At 38.8% G+C, this 22,110-nt stretch overlaps 1 protein-coding gene across 6 annotated transcripts in view; it reads left to right on the top strand.

Annotated features, from left to right (window-relative positions):
• dlg3 (discs, large homolog 3 (Drosophila)) overlaps positions 1 to 22,110 on the top strand; it is a 496,785-nt gene that overhangs the window by 367,658 nt on the left and 107,017 nt on the right. The window lies entirely within an intron of this gene.

Below are 22,110 nucleotides of genomic sequence, written 5' to 3' on the forward strand. Positions count from 1 at the left end.
TGGCATCAATGTTACTTGTTACTTACCGGCGCAAGATTGAATGTTGCCAAGCTCTTTCTGTATATTGACACACAATGTTTCAGCATCTGATGAGTCACAAATGATACTGAATATTTGTATAATCATCAGTTAACATTCATCACTTCTGACATTATGATGGCAGGAAGGTCATTGAAGATGCAACTGAAGGTGTTTTAGGCCTAAGACACTACCCTGAGGATCTCCTGCAGTTATCCAGGGACAGAGATGATTGACCTCCAACAATCATAACCATCTTCTTTTCCACCATGTATGACTCCAACTATACACAGTTTTATTGACTTAAGCTTTTCTAGGGCTTCTTGATGCCACATCCAATCACTCTTACCTCACCACATTTGGTCCATGTTTGGAATAATTCTGTTATAAGGTGAGGAGCTGGGTGGCCCTGGCAGAATCAAAAATGAGTGCCAGTGAGCAGGTTATTGCTGAGGAAGTGCCAACAGCACTGTCGACAACATATTCCATCACTTTTCTGATGGTCAAGACTGATGGAATGGTAATATGTGGGGTTTTAATTTGTCCTGTCCTTTGTGTACAGGACATACCTGGGCAATTTCCCATGCTATCGAGTAGTTGCCTGGTGTAGCTATACTGGAACAGCTTACTAGAGGTGCGGAAAGTTCTGAAGGACAAGTCTTCGGCATTATTGCCGAAATGTTGTTAGGGCCCATAGTCTTTGCAATATCCAGTCCCTTCGGCCAATTCTTAATATAACATGGGGTGAATCAAACTGGCTAAAGATTGGCATCTGTGATCATGAGGACCTCAGGAAAAAATAAAGATGGACCATCCACTTGGCATTTCTAGTGAACACAATGGATTCAATTGGGACCCCACCTGACATTTTCCATCTGATTAGATGCCATAGGGGAAGGTATTAAATTCTGCACCAGGATTGTTTTGTGACCTGTCCTGTTTTCCACATTAATGTGATTTGGACATGAATATAAACTTTAGTTAGTAATGCCAAACTAGAGGCAAGGCAAGGGAGATGGCATAAGAATTTTTTAAAATTTTGTTCATGTGGCGTGGGCATCACTGGCTGGGTCAACATTTATTGCCCATCCCTGAGGGCATTTATGAGTTGATCATATTGCTGTAGATCTGGAGTCACATGTAGACCAGACTGGATAAGAGTGGCAGATTTCCTTCCCTGGAGGACATTGGTGAATAAGATTGATTTTTACCATTATCGACAATGATTTCATGGACTTTTAATTCCAGATTTTTATTTAATTCAAATATCACCATCTGCCATGATTGGATTTGAATCTTGGCCCCCAGAGCATTCGCATGGGTCTCTGAATTACTAATCCAATGAAATTACCACTATGCCACCAACTCCCCTTTCAGCCTGAGTGGCAAATATAGATAACAGTAAAGTACATTTGGGGAATATGATCAGGTAATTAGAAATGTACCCTAAGTAATTACGTCCTTAATGGATTGGAGGAATAGAGGAATTTATAGTTGAAGTTATACAGATTTTTAAAAATGTGATTGCTAATCATGAAAGAGGAAAGGAACTTGATAATTTGAATAAATGGTCTTTAAGTGCAAAAATGAGGAAATGATAATTAAGATATTGAATAGGCCTGAATTGGAGTGCTTTTTAGAGTTCTGGGCACCAATTTATAGAGTATATTGGTATCATTGGAACAGATGTAATGGCAGTTTGCTAGAATTGTACCAGGACTGAAGGACCTGAAAACTAAAATTGTATTAATTGGAGAATCGATTGAAGTTTTCAAAATCTTGATGGTAATTGATAAAAGGTTAATTTCAATAATTAGTGAATCAACAACAGGGCATAAATCTAGGATTAATATGATTGTGAGGTTAGATGCAATTTTTCACATAAAAGATCATTGCAGTATAGAATGCATAACCACAGATGTCCTTTAAAACTACATTAATCACAGTATTTAAGAGGAACTGAGATAAACATTAGAAGAGGGGAAGATATTTAATGGTATGTGGGGAAAGTTAAGGGAAATGGAACAAGAACAGGTAATTCTGATATGGAGTTTGTTCTGGAAGAGACACACGCCTTCCTTCCATGACAAAAGTTCAATGATTTTATTATCGATGCTTGTGTGCAGTGACCTCTGTGGATTTGGTATCAGCTGTGGGAGTATCCATCATCATGTTCACTCTTGCTTGTGCATCACAATCTTATCTCAGTGATTCTTTCTGTATTTACTAGGCCTGAACCTGTTTACAGCACGGTGATCAAACAGAGTGGCCAACCTGAGCCACCTTCATCTCCTAAGGGGTATACCAGTATAACTCGTAACATGCATCCTTGTCTCTCATCCGGTCCCACTCGCAACGCTGTCAGCCAGGGAGTTGATATAATCTCCAGCAGGTACTAACACCGCTTCAAAAGCTTCAGCATATGCAACCCGCTTGTGCCTAACACAGATTGGTGTGCTGATTAATACCTGCGCCATGGCTGCAGTCTAGCCTAATGTTACCAGCTAGCATGCTTTCACATTTCAAGTTCTGAACAATGGAGTAAAAATAATTTAAAAATACAGAGATGAGAATTACAGAAATGTAGTTCCCAGTCCTTTCTCTTCCTTGATGTGCAGGAAATTAGCACATTTCAACTCAACACTTCCCTTGCAATTTGTAAAGTGGGTGCAGCACAAGAAACATCTCCCAATTGATTCAGAGAATTGATTCAGAAGAAAGCTGCATTGGGAGTAGCATCTGGATATTTGAATTAAGTTTTTTTTCTCACCCACCTCCTACTGCAAGGGAATATATATTTAGAAAATATTAGTCATAATGTAATGATAAAATAGGACTTATACTGATCATATGAAATTAATTTGTTCAATTCATTGTCACACATCGCATGTGATCTCACCTGTGTATGGATTGTGTGGTAAATCTCAGATTTCTTTTACTTTCTTCCACTGGAGAGAGAGAACGAAAGAGAATCCTATGGAAGAGGGAGCTCTCCCAGTATCCATCATGGTAATGAAAGCTCTTTATTAAAACTTAGTAGTGCTTGAATGCTAAGTTATTACAGCCACTGTACCATACTCCTGCTTTCACTGTTCAGTAATGAAGATCACGAGGAAACACAGGCAAATCCCATTGCCAGACAGGTTTTTAATAGCAAAAGAGAAAAAGAGGACAGTAAAGTGAGAACAAAAAAAATCAATGCCATCTTTCTAGCTTGCTCAATGACCCGCAATAATTGATTTTAATTTCTAAAAGAGCTAATGTTAACTTTTTAAAGAGGAAGCCATACCATGAGTAGCCACTGTAAAGAAAAAGTCTCCTCACTCTTCAGAATTATTATTAATTTTAATATTGTTTGATTTCTGTTACTTTTGAATATTTCACTCAAATGCAGCATCAGACTCTTACCAATTTATTCCTATCCAGATTATCTCTAACAATGGTGTCTCTTTCCACCCTGACACCGTCACGTAACTTGACGAGTCCCTTCAAAGATCTATCCTTTTTCTCTCTTCCTTAAGGCAACACTGTGGCACAGTGGTTAGCACTGCTGCCTCACAGCACCAGGGACTCAGGTTCAATTCTGACCTTGGGTGACTCCCTGTGTGGAGTTTACATGTTCTCCCCATGTCAGCATGGATTTCCTCTGGGTTATCCGGTTTCCTTCCAGAATCCAAAGATGTGTAGGTCAGATGGATTGGCCATGCTAAATTGTCCCTTAGTGTCTTAAAATGTGCAGGTTAGGGGGATTAGCAGGGTAAATATGTGGGGTTATGGGGTTAGGGCCTGGGTGGGATGTTCAATGCAGACTCGATGGGTCAAGTGGCTTCCTTCTGCATTGTAGAGATTCTGTGATCTACATACTATCCCTGGGGAATGTTAACCACATCTATGGAGCTAACTTCCTGTTTTACACAAGTTTCACCCAGCTCAGTTCTCCCATTGCCTCTATGTTGTCTTCAATTTTGGATGAGGTTTAATTTTCTCCAGCTAAATATCAGGATAACCAAAGCCACAATTTTCAGCACTCGCCTTAAAATCTATATCCTTGAGACCAACACCATGACCCAAGCTGAACCAAAGTGTTTGCAAGCTCCAATCCTTTCAAACCCTAAGATAAGCTTATGAAAGAAATAATAATTTGCATCTGTATAGAACTGGTAATCAATTCCGTATATTTCAGTGAATGTTAGTGTACTTCTGAGTAAGACATTAGGAAAATGATAGGAGCCCTTCAACAAATTATCATACAAGAGTGACATCAACCATTTAGACTTCCTTCCTGCTTGACTATACTTCAAAAGTATTTTGTTGACTAGAAAATCCTGAGGTTGTGAAAGGTGATATGTGAGTATTTTCTTCTTATTAATAGCAATTGAATAGAATGGGTGGCATGGTGACACAGCGGTTAACACTGCTGCTGCCTCACAGCTCTAGAGACCTGGGTTCGATTCCTGGCCTGGGTCACTGTCTGTGTGGAGTTTGCACGTTCTCCCTGTGTCTGCGTCAGTTTCCTCCAGGTGCTCCGGTTTCCTCCCACAGTCCGAAAGACGTGCTGGTTAGGTGCATTGACCCGAACAGGCACCGGAGTTTGGTGACTAGGGGAATTTTCACAGTAACTTCATTGCAGTGTTAATGTAAGCCTTACTTGTGACTAATAAGTAAACTTTAAAACTTCACTTTTTAAATTCTTTGTTATTAATGTACCAGGAAAAGATTACGTTCACAGTGTAATGTGTTTCTGATCAAATCCTCACTGTTTCTTTTAATACGGGTTCACAGGTTTTAAAATGTTGTCAAATTCCAAATGTTAAATTCTGATTTCAAGGTCCGTCAAAACCTGTTTTGCTTTGAGCATGTGCTCTACGTTTATTACAAGCATCCAGTTTCAGGATCTACATATCCTCTTACTGTGTATTTAAAAAAATACATTACCTTACCAGCTTTTCATTTCTTCAGGGCAAAGCAAAATGTTTTCAAATGCAGCGAAATACTTTTGAAGTGATGTCAATGTATCAAATATGATAGCGCAAAGACACACACAAAATTACCTCATAAACAAATGAAATAAATGGTCAGCTAATAGGTTTTTGGTGGCATTGTTAAGAAAGGAATGCTTGAGAAAACCAGGAGATCTACTATCAGTGCAAGTTGAGTTGGTCTGAAAATTGTTTTTGAGATATCCAGGAGAAATTACCTGCTTACCTAAAACGATAAAATGGCAGTGAAAACAGGTGACTGGAAGTTGAGTCTGAATGACCAATACTGCATGTGTCAAACCATGAAGAATGCACCACTTCAGCCATTTTATTAAACATTCAAGCTTGGAACACTTCAGATGCCTGTGATTTGGTTCTAAACAACTTGCACTGGATTCCATTGATCATGCATGTGATGAATTTTGTCACCAGTTTCACTGTATTCCTTGGGGGGGGTGGGGATTGTGGGTGGAGTTCTACCAGTGTTGTATAGCCTAACAACGAAAATGTCTACCGTTGACTAAACACAAAGCAATATTGCTATAAGAACTATGGCAAAATGTGCAATTTGCATAATGCTTTGCCCAAAAAGGCACTTTCTAGCATGATCATTCCTAGTGCAAATTGAGCAGAATAGTTATATTTTTAACGGTTTTCAGTAATCAGTTCAAGCTACTCCATGAGGAATTCTCAGTCAGTGTGACTAGTTCATCTGTTGATAGATTTTCCTCTTTCAATAATGAAAATGATGTTAAGCTGTAAGCAAATGAACTATTGGATTAAAATTCAAATGAAAAGCAGTTGTATTGTTACTGTGTAAAATGTCAGTACATCTATTTGGAATACTGTATATAATCTAATTGTCAGATCATAGGGAAGATGTTGCCTTTGAAACAGTGAAAAGCATGAAAAGAAAATTCCATCCAAACATGTCTACTTATGATCCAAATTATTCATGCTGAGTGTCTCAATGAGATCCTGTTCATTGGCTGTGAGGGCTTTAATAGCTCTAAATCTCTGGGTGTGAAAATGGCTATGCCTCTGAAATAATGGTAAATGTGTTGTCGGTTTTTTGATGCTATGTTGGAGATGTTTCACAATTGTATCACACTAATTATTTGATTCAGACAATTTGCATTTTGGATAGCTTGCAGGCCTGATGAATCCCAATAATCTGAATTAATAATAACACAGGTGATTTTACAACAATTGTCACTGAACATACACAATTGTTGTTTGAGGCATAATTTCACAAGAATGGGAAAATACATTTGTGGTCTTTGGAACTTCAGCAGACTTTTTTTAATGATTGACTTGTTCTAAAGATTTTTAGATTTAAATTATGTTGAATATTCTGAATATGATTGAACAGCTGTAATGCTACACAAAGTGCCTCCCTCTCATTGTTTCCGAACTCTTTCCCAGCAGCTATACCTGCTGTGTTCTCCTCATATCCGTGTTTCTTTGCCTTAAGTGTTCTGCTTCTAATTCCATCTTCTCCTCAGGAATCTCTATTCCAGGCCTATCTGATGACCAAAATTGTGGAAGACATAGTTAACCACAAGTTCCAGAGAGTATTTGGAACACACTGCAGGAAGTCCCAGAACTGAGATGTGACCTAATAGAGGTCTTTAAAATTATGAAAGGTTTTGACAGAGTAGATACAGAGAAAATGTTTCCACTTGTGGGGAAGAGTCTAGCTAGATACTATCAATACAGATAGTCATTGAGAAATCTAACTGGAAATTCAGAAGCAAATTCTTTGCCCATAAGAATGTTGAATATGATATCATAGTGAGTGGTTGAAGTGAAAGTGTAGGTGCATGTAAGGGGTGGTTGACAAATATATGAGGGAGAAGGGAATAGAGGATGAAACTGATAGATTAATATGAAGAAAGGAAGCTCAAGTGGAGCGTAAACATTGGCATGGACTGTTGGGCCAAATGTCGTGTTTCTGTGCTGATGTCCTAGGTAACCATATGCAACTTATTTAGGCATACCTATGGTCTGTTCAGTTCTTAGTGATCACACTGTGTCAGAAGATTCTGGGTACAAGTGTCATTCAACAATTTGAGAAGATAATTCAGGTCGACACATCAGTACAGCACTGAATGAATGCTGCACTGCCAAAGCCACCAAATGCAGGTGAAATGTTAAATTGAGGTTGGATCAGCCTATTCCAAAGGATGTAAAAGATTCAATGGAACTATTTAAAAAAAAAGGCAAAACCATTTTCTTAATGTCCTGGTTAACATTTATATCACAATCAACACCAGTAAACCAGATTGCTGCATCTGGTTATAATTTTTGTGTGAGACCTTGCTGTGTACAATTGGCTTCCACATTTCCCCACATAAGATCAGTGACTAGCACTGAGAAGTAATTAATTGTCTGTAAAGTGCTCTAGGGAATTCTGAGGATCTGAAAAGTTCTATAGCGTGTTCATTTGTAACTTTGAGAGCTGATGTTATTCCAAGTGCAATGTTTCCTCACTTTGTGGATTGTTCTTCTCAATGGTTTGAGTAGTTACAATTTTTATCACCAAGAAGCCAGCCAGCATCATACTCTTGAGTTTGAAAGAATGTAAGTAAACAGGAATTTTACAGGATGAAATGATTGTGGCAGTTTTCATGTACTATTGTTGATGTGCAGACACCTGTGTCTTGCAGTTGAGCACAAGCTGGGCATTGAGGGAATAAAATCCCCTTTAATTCACATATTGGTCTAGTTGGGACTCGTTTGAACACTTGAGTGCCATCTATAACTCCAAGCACTTACAGATGTGATAAAAATGGCCTGTTCCACCATTTGTTTTGTCCCTTCAAAGCATATAATCAATTTGATTGCGCTGACAATCTTGCCTTGTTCATAACTGGTCAGCTAACCAGGTGATCTGAGGGATTTATGTGTGATAATCTACTGGCCAGAAAATTAAGTGATATAGTAATTTTTTCATCTCTTGTCAAGGCTGTCTTGGGCTTGAAAATGTTTGCATATTTTCCTAGGGTGTGGAAAAGTTCTTGCTAAGCTTCTGGACAGTGTCCAAGTGTATATCCCAATCAATTTGTGGAAGTAAGGTTTTCTGAGTCAATGACACAGTGGCTGTGTATTTGAGAGAGGATTTGGATTTCCTGCTGTATGAGGTTGTTTTGATGGGATCTTTACCTACAACCTCTTTCTCCTACAACATAGATATCACAAAGAGAACAATTCAATTGAGAAGCATTTAGAATGTAGTTTGGAAATATTTTGCAAACAAAACATCTTTCTAGGAAGACTTCCAAATAAAGCTCAGATCTTCAAAAGTGAAAAGCAAAAAATATTGACAAAACAAAACCACGCAAGAGTAAATTTAATTTTCTGTAAAAGCATAATGTAACATAGAAAATCACCTTTGCCGATGAAGCAGACTATTCATTTGTCAGAGTATTTTGTACTGGTATAAGCTGGGCTGGTGGTTCTTGAGGCATAAAAGATATGCTTTAGACATGATGTTACCTTCGTCTAACCCCATCACTTGCATAAATGCATCACACTCCCTCTTCATCAGTGTAAGTCCCAAATCCTGAAACAGGCCTTGGTAGATCTGTTATATTTGTGACATGATAAAATTATTAGGAATTTGGTTGGAATTTTTTTTCCTTCATGGGGTGAGGACATCATTGGCTAGGTCAGCATTCCATCCCTAATTGTGTTTGAGAAGGTAGTGGTGAGATGCTTTCTAGAACCGCTACAGTCCCTGTGTATGAGGAACATCCAGAGTGCTATTAGAAACTGAGTTCCAGAATTTTCACTGAGTGATTGTTCCAAGCCAGGATGGCAGGATGGTGTGCGGCAGGACGGAGGGGAACTAGAAAATGGTAATGTTCCCCTGCATCTGCTGCTCTTATTCTTCCAGGTTGAAGAGGTTGTGGGTTTGGAAAATGCTGTCAAAAACACGATGAATTACTGCAGTGCATCTTGCAGATGGAATACACTGCTGCCACTGTGCTCTGGTGATGGAGAGAATGAATGTTGAAGTTAATGGATGGGGTGCCAGTTAAGTGAGCTACTTTGTCCAGTTTCTTGAATGTTGGTGGAGCTGCAGTCTTCAAGACAAGTAGAAAGTAATCCATCACACTCTTGACTTGTGCTTTGTAGATGGTTGGAAAGGCAGCAGGGAGTCAGGGAATGTGCTATTCACCGTAGAATTCTCAGCCTTTGACCTGCTTATTAGCCTTAGTATGAATATGGCTGGCCCAGTTCACTTTCTGGTCAATGGTAACCCTTGGGATGTTGACAATAGGGGATTCAGCAATGGTAATGCTATTCAAACTCAAGGAGCAATGACTAGATTATTTCTTGTTGGAGATGGTCATTGCCTGGTACTTATGTGACATGAATGTTATTTAATACTTACCTAAGCCTGAATATTGTCCAGGTCTTGCTACATATGGGCATGGACTGCCTCAGAATTGTGGGATTGTCAATTAACATTGTGCAATCAGCAATGAACGTCCCCACTTCTGATCTTATGATGAAGGGAAGATCATTAATGAAGCAGCTAAAGATGGCTGGACCTAGAACACTATCCTGAGGAGCTCCCACAGTGATGTCCCGTGTCTGAGATGATTGACTTCCATCAACCACAACCATCTTCCTTTGTGCCAGGTAGGATACCAGCCAGTGGACAGTTTTTCCACTGATTCCCATTGACTTCAGTTTCTCTAGAGCTCTGATATGCAACACTCAGTCAAACCTGTCTTGATGTCAAGGGCAGTCACTCTCACTTCACCTCTTAAGTTCAGTTCTTTTTATGTTTAAATTAAGGTTGTAATGAGAGTGGAAGTTCAGTGGGTCTGGTGGAAAACAAACTGAGCATCAGCGAGTATGTTATTGCTGTGTAAGTACCTCATGATAGCACTGTTAACATCTTCTATCACTTCACTGATATCAGGAGAAGACTGATATGGCAGTAACTGGTCAGGTTGGATTTGCCCTGCTTGTTGTGGGCAGGACATACTTGGATAATTTTCTATATCATCCGATAGATATCAGTGTTGTAGCTGTACTGGAACTGTCTAACTAGGGGTGCAGCTAGTTGATTCTTGAAACCATTGTGGAGTGAAGTGGCTGAAGATTGGCATCTGTGATGCTGGGGACCTCAAGAGGAGACCAAGAGGGATCATTCACTCAGCACTTCGGGCTAAAGATGTTTGCAAATGCTTCAGTCTTGTCTTTTATACTGATGTAATATGCTCCCTGTTCATTAAGGATGGGACATTTGCATAGTCACCAGCTCCTGTTCATTGTTCAAATGTCATAACTAGATGTAGCAGGACTGCAGATATTGTGGGATTGCTTAATACTATTTATTGCATGCTGCTTTGGCTATTTGGCATGCAAGTAGTCCTGTGTTGTAGCTTCACCAGGTTGACACTTCATTATTATGTATGCCTGATGCTGCTCCTGGCATGCCCTTCTGCACTCTTCATTGAACCATGGTTGATCCCTCATTTTAATGGTATTGATAGAATGGGGGATATGTCAGGCCATAAGGTTACAGAACATGGTCAAGTATAATTCTGCTGCTGCTAATAGTCCACAGTGCCTTATGAATACCCAGTTTTAAGCTGCTAGATTTGTTTGAAATCCATCCATTTACATGATCTCCATAAGGACCGGGCAGTAGTCACTCCTATAACAGACATGCATCTGTGAAAGGAAAGATGAGGTCAAGCATTTCCTCACCACATGCTACAGAACCAGCCTAGCAGCAATATCCTTTAAGTCCCAACCAGCTCGATCAGTAGTGGTTCTACTCAGCCACACTTGGTGATGAACGCCAGATGATTAGTCCATATTTTTTGGAATCCAGGCCACAACTGAATTCCATAGCCATCACTGAAGAGGCTGGAATACACTTCCCACTGGGTATACCTAATTTGAAAATGTGACAAACTCCTTCCAGGCTATGATCCAGGGGTCTCGCATCCTCCATGACAATGGGTTTTAAGGAATGGATGGGGGGTTCAGCCTTTACAATACCTCACAGTAACTTCCAGTTGAATTTTCTGGCCCTTACACTTCACCTCTGCTGGAGTTATAAGTATGCCATAGTGTTCACAATTTCAATTCCTATTTTGTGAATGTCTTACAGTAATCTCAAATCCTAATTTGCTAAAATCATGGGATCAATTTGTTTTATAACCTAGTTCATGATAGCTGACCTGCCTTAAATGTTACCAAATATTGAATGGAAGGACTTTTTTTAATACATATTCTCAATATTTTTCAAATCTAGTCATTGAGATTTGTGTTGCTGCCCAAAGCAAATTTTATTATAGCTCAGGCTTTGAGAGGTTGTTGAGATGAACCGAATTATGGGGCAATTAAATGTCATGACGCTTTTCTAAACATGAGCTTGGATAAGGCTGCTATGTGTGGAGCCTGTAACACATTCATAACATACCATACAAGCAGCAGAGAAAGACAGGGAAAAGAACCAGAGTACCAGATAGCAGTTTCAGTAAATAGCCATGTTCACCGTCAATGTTTCTTCATCCATAACAATTCCACAAAATCCAACAGTGAAAAGGCAAGGATATCAGAAAGCACAAAGGAAAGCACATAATGAAAGGTATTGTGAATTTGAAACTTTTTTTTCAACTGGCTATATATCCTTTCAAAAGAAGGTTTGATTTATTTCCCTTAAGCACAAGATTTGCTTATACATATGCGTACACTCGTACTGTGTGAGAATTTGCATTGTCTGAAAGCACCGGTGTTTTTGTTAAATAAATCAAAATACTACCAGACTTACTGTGAGATTTTTCATACACTTGAAGTGCTTTGTTCTATTTAAAGGATTGACTAATTATAGAGTGTGTCAGCTATAATTTTCACGAGATTTGGACATGAAATATTTGTATAAATTGTGAAAAAACACCTTGATTGCTAATGTATCAGCTTTAAGTTTGAGACTGTGTTCAGCAATAAATCATCTTCAGCTGTGTGTCGAAGATATCTACACAGGCAGAAGAGTGCTCACAAATGGGTGTTTTTTTCTTAAGTGCATTAATTATCTGAAGTTAATCAGGGAAAATTACGGTATGAGATAGCATGAAAATAACGAGCAATAGAAGGAGTTGGGGCTAAGAGTGATGGCTACAGTTCTGATGACCTGCAAGTTTTGAGAACCCAGACATAGGATACTCGAAGTCTCAAGCAAATCCAATACTTGTTTTTATGCAGAGAAGCCCCCCTAATCTTGCTAATTCTAGTTCAGTGAATTTTGCTCATTCTAAATCTACAAAAGTTGTGTAAACAATCCTAGGACACTCAATGAGTTTCATGTTTTGCCCAGAGTGTGGAACACTATGACAAAGGCTCATTGGTTCAGATAAAGGACTCTGGGCCTTTTTTCCACAAATGGCACGTTTTAAACTGAATAAAAGCTGCAGACTATTCATCTGTGAAAATTGTTCTGATTATGAGATTCAGAAAATGCCAATATTTTCACGTCAGCTGCAGCTACTAAATTGAAACCCTATGAGGTGGTTACCCTATGTGATAATGTTAAAACACCCTCAGAACTTCTGTTTGATAAAATCATGAAGTGAGTTAAAAAAGTAAACTGATTTATGTAGTGTCAGTACATCTTGCATCAGCTAAGTATTTGGCATTCCTGGCCTCACTAATTTTTTTGAAAAAGGTGAGAATGAAAAGAAGAAAATATTGGTTGAATGCGTAGTATGAGGGTGTTCAGGCAGAGCAGGGATTAATGTGGGGCTGGAGAACAGTACCACCCACAGTATGATATATCTACATGATGTAGACTGTTTCTAGAGGACTCTCGCAGAAGCCAGTCTGGAGACAGCATTTATGCTGGGTTGTACCTTGGATAGAATATCATAGAATCCCTACAGGGCAGATATATATTGTTATGGGTTACTAATATTTTCTTTACATTCAACTATACAAGTCATGGTTGGGCCACAAATTCCCAAAAACATGAAAAAATAAAGAAACTAAAATTTGACCTGCAAGAAGTGTGCCTAAATCAAAGACACAGCTGAAGATAGTCTAGAAAACTTCCATGACCAGATGATTGAATACAAAGGCAGATTCAAGATCAACAAGAAGAAAAGGCTGAAAGACAGCAAAAGAATCCGCTGCGCAGATGGGAAGCCCAACCAACCTGAGTGAACATAGGCTCATAGGACCTAGCAAGATCACAAAAACCTGAGTAAATTTCAAAAAAGAAAAAAAGACAAAGAAGAATCCATTTACAAATGAAAAGAAGGCCATAAATAAATGCAGCATCAAGGGACTTAGCCAGCTCACAAAAAGGGTGAGCAAAGTGCAGTAAAATTATCTTTTAACACCAGCAGCACTAGCAAAATAGAGCACAGCTGAAAGAAAGCTGCAGCAGGATCCAGAGCTGGTACCATAACGTGTGGTGGTAAAGCTCAACTGATTAAAAAAAAGTTTTAAAACTGAAGGCAGGACTGAAAAATCGCCTCCTAATATATTAAATCTGATTTAAAAATCACTGGATGGCTCTGACTGCTTGCTCTTATGATTTTCTGCGGTTAATCAGTTTAAAAAAACAGCCTCATCAGAGAAATGAGAGCTTGCCAAAACCCAACAAATGTGGGAAGAACAAAGAGAAGAAAAAGAAACAATTGCTGTGGCACCATCTTGAAAGAAAAAAAATAGAGGTACTCCCTTGTTATATACAAGTGGACCATTGATAGTAAATTGGAACTATCAGACCAATGTGAGTTCATTCAAGGGCCAAAGCAGACACAAATTTGGGCATTAAAAAGAAGAAAGGTTTTAGATTACTGATGTATATTAGGATCAAGTCAGAAGTTAGAATAAGTACAAGTTAACGCTTTTTATACTTGTTTGGCTTATTTGCGGATGAAGAAATCCTAAATTGTGGACAACACAGACCTTAAAAAAGGTCTATAACATCCTGAATAAAGCACCAAAGGGACAAGAAGATCCACACGAGGGAGACAGCAGACCTCAGGCTCAGGCAGATATGCTAAATAATCCACAAGGTGGCCACAGATCAATTCAAAGCAATGATGTGCCTGAGTTGAAGAGTTTAATTCTTGTGTTGGATGACACAAAGATTGGTGGATTTGCGGATAGCAATGAGGACCATCAAAGGATACAGGAGGATATAGATCATTGGAGACTTGGGCGGAGAGATGCAGATGGAATTTAATCCAGACAAATGTGAGGTAATGCATTTTGGAAGGTCTAATACAGATAGGAAATATACAGTAAATGACAGAACCCTTAAGAGCATTGATGGGCAAAGGGATCTGGGTGTACAGGTACACAGGTCACTGAAAGTGGCAATGCAGGTGAAGAAGGTAGTTAAGAAGGCATTCGGCATGCTTGCCTTCATTGGCTGGGACATTGAGTTTAAAAATTGGCAATATTGCAGCTTTACAGAACCTTAGTTAGGCCGCACTTGGAATATAATGTTCAATTCTGGTCGTCACACTACCAGAAGGATGTGGAAGTTTTGGAGAGGGTACAGAAAAGATTTACCAGGACGTTGTCTGGTATGGAGGGCATTAGCTATGAGGAGAGGTTGGAGAAACTTGGTTTGTTCTCACTGGAATGACGGAGGTTGAGGGATTACCTGATAGACGTCTACAAGTTTATGAGAGGCATGGACAGAGTGGATAGTCAGAAGCTTTTTCCCAGGTTGGAAGAGTCAATTACTAGGGGGCACAGGTTTAAGGTGTGAGGGGCAAGATTTAAAGGAGATGTACAAAGCAGATTTTTTATTCAGGGTGGTGAGTGCCTGAAACTCGTCGAGAGAGGTAGTGGAAATGGATATGGTAGTGATTTTTAAGAGGCGTCTTGACAAATACATGAATAGGGTGGGAATGGAGAGATTTGGTCCCTGGAAGGATAGGGGGTTTCAGTTCAGTTGGGCAGCATGGTCTGTGCAAACTTGGAGGGCTGAAGGGCCTGTTTCTGTGCTGTAATTTTCTTCGTTCTTTAGTGCAGAAGAAGGAAGAGTCTGAAAAGCAGCTGAAAGGTTTAAAGTTAGAGCTTTTTAAAAAAAGTCTGACACAGTAAACAATCTGCAACAGCTGATGGAAGGCACAAGTTAAGACAGGAAAAGTAGGCACAAGTAGGCAGAAGTATAGCTAGGCACAAAAGCAAACAGAAAAAGTACACAAAGAAGTTCCTGCCCTAAAAGACTCGATGTTGAATGCTATTTCAGCAGAAGTTGTGTCGGAACTAACAGTAATGACAAAACAATGCATTAAATCACAGCATAAATTGGCAAATGGCCAACAATAAATAGTTGAAAAAAAATCCAACCATCCTTCAAGATCAAATGCAAAAGAAATACTAACACTTTAGCACCAAGAAGAAATGAAGGCTGCCTTGAACAGCAGAGCAGATGAACAGCAGAACAAAGTCAAGGAAGAGATTCTATTCAATTATAAGAAAACTCAAGACAAAGGGTGTTATTCCCATTCTTTCCCACTGGTTGCATCTTCCAGTTCAACTGAAAGTGACACCCCCTCTCCCCCACCCCACCACCACCACCACTCCAATAGCACAATAGATGAGTCACACAAAATGCCATAGACATTGCCGGGACTGGAGGATTCCACTGGTTCGCAATGACAGACTGCCTCTACCACTGGACAACATGCCACAGGGTGGCTGGAAAATCCCAACCAAAGCAGAAGAACACCTGTTGATGCACTTTAACTACAAAGATCTCTCAAGTTAAAATTTGCTTCTCTGGAAAATTACAAAAATAATGAAAATAAATTTAACATCACTGTGTCCAAACTGAAGAACTAGTTGACACAGTAGACTCAATATTCCAGGAAAAAGCCAAGAGGGAAAAGGAAGAGACTAAAGAGATGAATGGAAAAGAGGAGGCATTGAATAGAAAGACCCTAAACTTTCCAAGAAGTGAACAGATAATAAAGCCATGAGTAACACAATTACAGAACTGAAACAAGACGGCACCAGGAATAGATAGAAATAAAATCGGAAAAGGTAAATCTGATGCTAAAACTCATGGAACTAGAAGAAAAAGCACTGGATGCCTTAAGTGTACTGAAAACCCATTGAGTTGTTCAAAATTGAAATGACCAAAATGAAAATCGAAAACCTGCAAGAGAAAGTAGAAGTTCTCTTAAAGGTGCATGAAGAGTCTCAGAAACAACTAACAAATAAAATTAAAGAATGTGAGCTTGAAGGATAGCACTCAGGACTAGGCTTTGCTAAGGTAAACTGTTCAGTGTAGAGAAAACCAACTTTCGCATATGGAAGATGAATCTGCTGACAAAAAAATTAGAACTGAATCAACTTAGAAGCATTTATTATGAATCCTAAAAAATGCTTGAAACAGGAATTACTGAATCAGAACAGTTGGTTGAAGGAATTAACAACCAAAACTAATGAAATGTTGGAGCTTCATCATGAAAAGAACAATGAAATTCTTAAACTTTAATCCCATTTGAAGAATATGAAAGGTCCAGTGCACAGTATAGAATCCAGACCTTAAAAGCAGGAAAGGAGAATTAAGATTGATAATCTAACACATGATTGAATGACTCTAAGGAACATTCAGTGACCATGGAAGAGAGATTCCGAGAGGAACCGAATGCCCAAGTGAAGTTGTTGAGCTTGTTTTAGGATTTCACTGTTTGCTCTGAAACAAAGACAAATGATTTCACTAGATTAGTTGCTAAACTGAATGAAAATATTCATAGCCTGAGAGAGGATGAGAAAATAAGAGTAAACAGATTTATGGCTGAAATTGTGAAACAAGTGAAAATGAACATTCCAATTTGGAACTGTCAACATCCAGCAAAATCATGGCAGACCCCATGGAAAAGAAAATCTGATCTCACTTTCAAAAATGAACGGAATAAATATTCCCTCTGGAAGCAATGGATGAAACCCACAGAGTCCAAACAAAGCAGGCGGGATGTTGATAAGGAGAAACATAACTCTAAGGAGTAAATCAAATGGAGACATTCACGTGCCAGAGACAGAGTATTACAATTTCAACACCAAACTGATAGAGTCAACCCAAAACAACTGAAATTTCCACTCCTCCAGATGTAACAAGAATGAGATCTGAAACAGTTGTTAAGTCACCAGATCATCTGAATTTATAATGTCAGAGACCTGGCAGTAGGAGAGGGGAGAATGGGTAGTATGGAAATAAAGCAGATTTTATTGTTAAAATACTTGGGCAAGGATATAGGGGAGTTACAGTGCAAGGCTTTTCAGGCAGAGCAAGGGTTAATGTGGGACTGGAAACAGCACTGTCCACGGTATGATGTAGAGAGTCATTTGATGGTAGACAGTGTAGAGGTGTCCAGCAGAAGCCAGCATGGAGACTGCACCCATGCAGGGTTATACCTTGGAGGTGTATATAGTTCTGGGTTACTAATAAGTGACACACCAAGCAATCAGGCACTAATAAATTTATCATTTTTTTAGGGTTACTCTGCATATTAATATCCATGCAAAATTAGATTAACAAATGTTGGTCAAAAAAAGAGTAAAGGCTGTTTCTTATGTGTTAAGAATGTATTATTTGAATTACTGAGGAACCAGTGCAGAATTCAACAGCATCACAGTCCAAATGAAATCTTGAGTACTTTACTCCAGGCTAGACTTGCATTAATGAATTTAGTAAAAATATTTTGAGTTGTAAATGCAGCAATCAGAAAATGTTTTTAATTTGTCGTTACTGTATGATTCAATGGGGTAACACTCTTGCCTCAGAATGACTGTGGGTTCAAGTCTCACTCTTGACTGATGCTCCATTGGGGGTTTTGTCTTTTAGATAAGATGTTAAACAGAAGTCCCATTTACCCTTACAAGTGGACATAAAAAGGTTCCATGTTACAATTTCAGAGAAATGCACAGGAGTTTGGTGTCCTGGCCAATGGTGTCCCTCAACCAACCTTAGTAAAACAGATTACCTAACTAGTCATTATCACATTGTCTTTTGTGGGACCTTGCTGTGCACAAATAGACTGCTGCTTTACACTTGGCAACAGTGACTATACTTCTAAGAGCAGTCAAGGCAAATAGTATCGATGTGCTTAAGTGGAAAGTGGATAATATAAGGGAGAAGGGAATAGTAGAATATATTGATGGCGTTAGATGAAGAGAGATGGGGGGTGGCTTGTGTGAAGCTTAAAACACTAGAATGGATTTGCTGGGCCAATGGGCCGTTCCTGTTCTGCAAGTATTTTGCAACTACGATGGAAATATTGAAGTTTTTGTTGAAGATGAGAACATGAAAGGTGAGTCGGGCTCTGCACATCAACACTCAGGTGAAAATCAAAGTTGTCTGACCTGCTGAGTATTTTCAATATTTTCTATTTCTGATTTAGATTTTGAGTATCCTCCGTGTTCTGCTTCTCAAGCAGCCTTTGCAAATTTGTTAATAATGATATTCTCCATCAGATATTTTTCTCAGTCAAATGGTTATTTGTCTTCTTCAGTTGGAATGATTTTTGAACAATATCCAAATCCATCCATAATGCTTATTGGGATAGGTTTTGCAATTGCTGCCTATTTATCTAGTTCATTTTGTGTATACACACACACAAATATAAATATATATTTGCACTTTGCTCTTTATTCTGTTTAAATCTGTTTGAATTCCCTTCCCTTCCCTTCAATGCTAACAGGCAACCCTTTCCTCAGGATTGTGGTTTAAATGTTGTTGTTCACTAACAATATAACTATGGGCATAGGGGAAACAGATTTTGGAGAGATCCTTAGTTTTTATCCTTGTGTCACTATTTGCTGCATTATGGTAGGGTTTAGATAAGAAAATCTTTCAGCCATGTAAAGTAATGTTTAATGATCAGTATCATGCCCAGTATAAGACCTGCTGATGCCTTTCTGTTTGGTATGATAGGTTTTCTTATTTTCCTGAATGCAGCACAGAGCAAAACTAAGGAAACTGAATATGACCACAATGGCCTCAACTCAGGTCTCCAGCATATCCCACATATTACACAAACAAATTTCATAGGTACAAATATAGCCATCCAAGGGCTTGAATGTCATGCAGGATTGCATGATGTAAGCAAAAGAATGACAAAGTGTTGTGAACTATTTAAACAGTAAATTGGTTCTGTTAATTCTCTGTTATGCTGCTTATCCAAACAGTCAGTGCATATGTTACATACACATGCTGGGAAGGTTTGGCAGATTTTAGCATTTTCTGTTGCAATACTGTGGGACTCACTTGCTCAATAATGTGAAAGGTATGATGTTCTGAAATGTTACTACTAGAATCAATAGTATATTAATTTACAAGTATATGTTAGGTATTTGTTAGGTATATTGCATTCTATGGACTATGTCTCCCACAGTCCTAATTGTCCATTTTGTTTTACAATGCTCTTCTGTCCTTTCTTTTCTTCAAATTATATAATGAGAGAAAGGAATCTCACACAGAAGGTGAGCAGCTATCCTCCCAGATTTCTGTGTACCATCCTAAGCCATAGATTCTGGAGGCAATTAAGAGGGATATGACAACAGGGTTTATGCTTGATTAGCTAGATCATGGAAGGTTCTATTTACTACTACCACTATAGGAAGTAGTGGATACAAATCCTTCAGGATTGTCCTAATCAAAGAATAAAAATGCTTTCAACCACATGACAATCATTTAAATCACATGGCAACTGGGCACTGCACATTTAACGAAGTGATGTGTTAGGAAAGTGCTGAGTGCAACCTTATTTGAACAAAAATAGTAAATTGATAGCCCAGATTTTGTGATCACCAGCAAAGTGATGACATTTGCTGCTGACCTCAAGGAAAGTTGTCCAAAAAGCTCTATTGCTTCCTATAATGTAGATGCCACCATTCGCAATGGCATGGTGGCACAGTGGTTAGCACTGCTGTCTCACAGCACGCGGGTTCGATTTACGGCTTGGGTCACTGTGCAGTATTTGCATGTTCTCCCCATATCTGCATGGGTTTCCTCTGGGTGCTCCAGTTTCATCCCACAGTCCAAAAGACGTGCTGGTTGGGTACATTGGCCATGCTATATTCCCTCTTGGTGTATCCAAACAGGTGCTGGAATGTGACAACTAAGGAATTTTCGTAGTAACTTCACTGCATAATTAATGTAAGCCTATTTGTGACACTAATAAATAAACAGTGTTAATATAAACCTATCAAACTACAGATCCATGTTATGGAATCAGTGCAGAATAAGACCACAAGTTTAATGCTTTGTGGAGGACTGTGTTATGAGAAAAGGCTAGAAAATTTTGCTCTTCTGTTTTAAACTGAAAAGGAATTTTGGAGTTTTATAAGCTACTAAATGTAGTGTATCAGTTTAATTTGGAGTACTAAAGGAAATTGCTTTTGAGCAGCATGATGAAAGCTTCAAGCAGAGCAAGACGGGAGCAATGGAGGTAGATTGGGTAATCAGTGCCAAAGAACACCCCAGATGCAATAATTCAGTACCAGAACAAGTTTAAGAACTTTTATCAGATTTTGGATTTGTTTCTTTTAATTTGTGACCAGTGGAAATTATTTGTAGCTTACTTCAATAATATGCCTGTAATTAGCTGTTAGAACATACGAGTAAGAGCAGGCTTTTGTCAGTTGATCCCATTTCAATCAGATTGCCAACCTTAGTTACATCTTCCCTTCATTACCTTAGTATCCAAAAATCTATCAATCCCTGATTTAAATATCCGAGAGTGTATGAAGCTTTGGAACAGGAAAATATCACTGGGAACAACAAACTTGAATCTTCTTCAATAATTAAACCACCAGTCTGTCTTTTTCTCAATCTCCAAGAATTGGTTAAATTGTCCCTTGAGCATACTTACAATTTCCACTTCAGGATCACCAGCCCCTCCTCCACCCAAGCTCACGACTGGTTTTACAACTTGTCAAGAATGTGGAGGATACTGAAGTATATATGCAGGTCAGCCATCAACAATTTGATTTAAACAAAGATATGTGTACCTTTAACTGCCTTTAAACTGAAAATAGGAACCCTTGAAGAGTGTACTATCTGAAAGCATCTATACACAAAATTCAGTTTTTTATGTTAGAACAATTAGAAAAATGGGTGGTTCAACTAGTAAATGCACCATGCTGGCCAGATAGCCAACTGGCAAACTGCACGGATACAATAGTTGGATTCCCCATCATAATTCCACTTTTTTTCATAACAGAATAATGGAATATTTAGGTGATGGGGCCTACAAAATCTTCACTGTCCCAGCTGGATTTTTCCAGTTGCCCCACCCCAATAAGACCATTGTTGAATTCTTCTTTATAGTCCACCATATAAAAATTACCCGAGTCCCAAGCAAATTTCCCTCCATCTGCCTCACTTATTATCATTTCCTATAGCCAGCATTTGAAAGCAGGGGCTTTGGGGCTCGCTTATGGAGGGAAATGGTCTTGAAACAACTTCTTCTCTGCTTTCATTCCCGTCTCAACTAAAAACTTCAAAACTATCCAGACTTGTTTCTACTTTTGAAATTGTTCTTCAATATGCTGTAACGCATCCCAATAAGAAAGTAAATCACCCACCCTGTAACAGAGGCCAATCTTCAACAAAACTTCTTACTCGAACTGACTGCCTTGGTGTTGAAATATGCCTTCAGCATGACAGCAACAGAGGGAGGTATGTTATGTGATCCATCTTAGTTTCACTTGTGCTTTGAACTGAGCACATTTCACAGCTATGATGTCCTCAAACTTCGTACTCCCTATGTATAAATGTTCTCATGTGCCTTCTAGTTTAAAATAAATGAACTCACAACATGTTTACCCAACCTCTTAAGAGCTTTGACATCTTTATAATAACACAATATCAACCTGTGATTTTTTTCCCTACGTTGTTGCAGTGTATATGGATGTTTCATAATCAACTGATTGTGGGAGATGATGTTGTAGTGATAATGTCAGTAGACTAGTAATCTAGACGTCTAGCCAATGCCCTGGAGAAATGGCTTTAAATCCCATCATAGCAGCTGGTGGAATTTAAATTCTGTTTGTAAATCCTGAACGTAAAGATAATCATCAGTGATCGATGATTATGGAACCATCACTGATT

The sequence above is a fragment of the Carcharhinus amblyrhynchos genome, chromosome 4 (genome assembly GCF_965287045.1).
Source record: "Carcharhinus amblyrhynchos chromosome 4, sCarAmb.v2.hapA, whole genome shotgun sequence".
In the NCBI taxonomy this organism is placed as follows: Eukaryota; Metazoa; Chordata; class Chondrichthyes; order Carcharhiniformes; family Carcharhinidae; genus Carcharhinus; species Carcharhinus amblyrhynchos.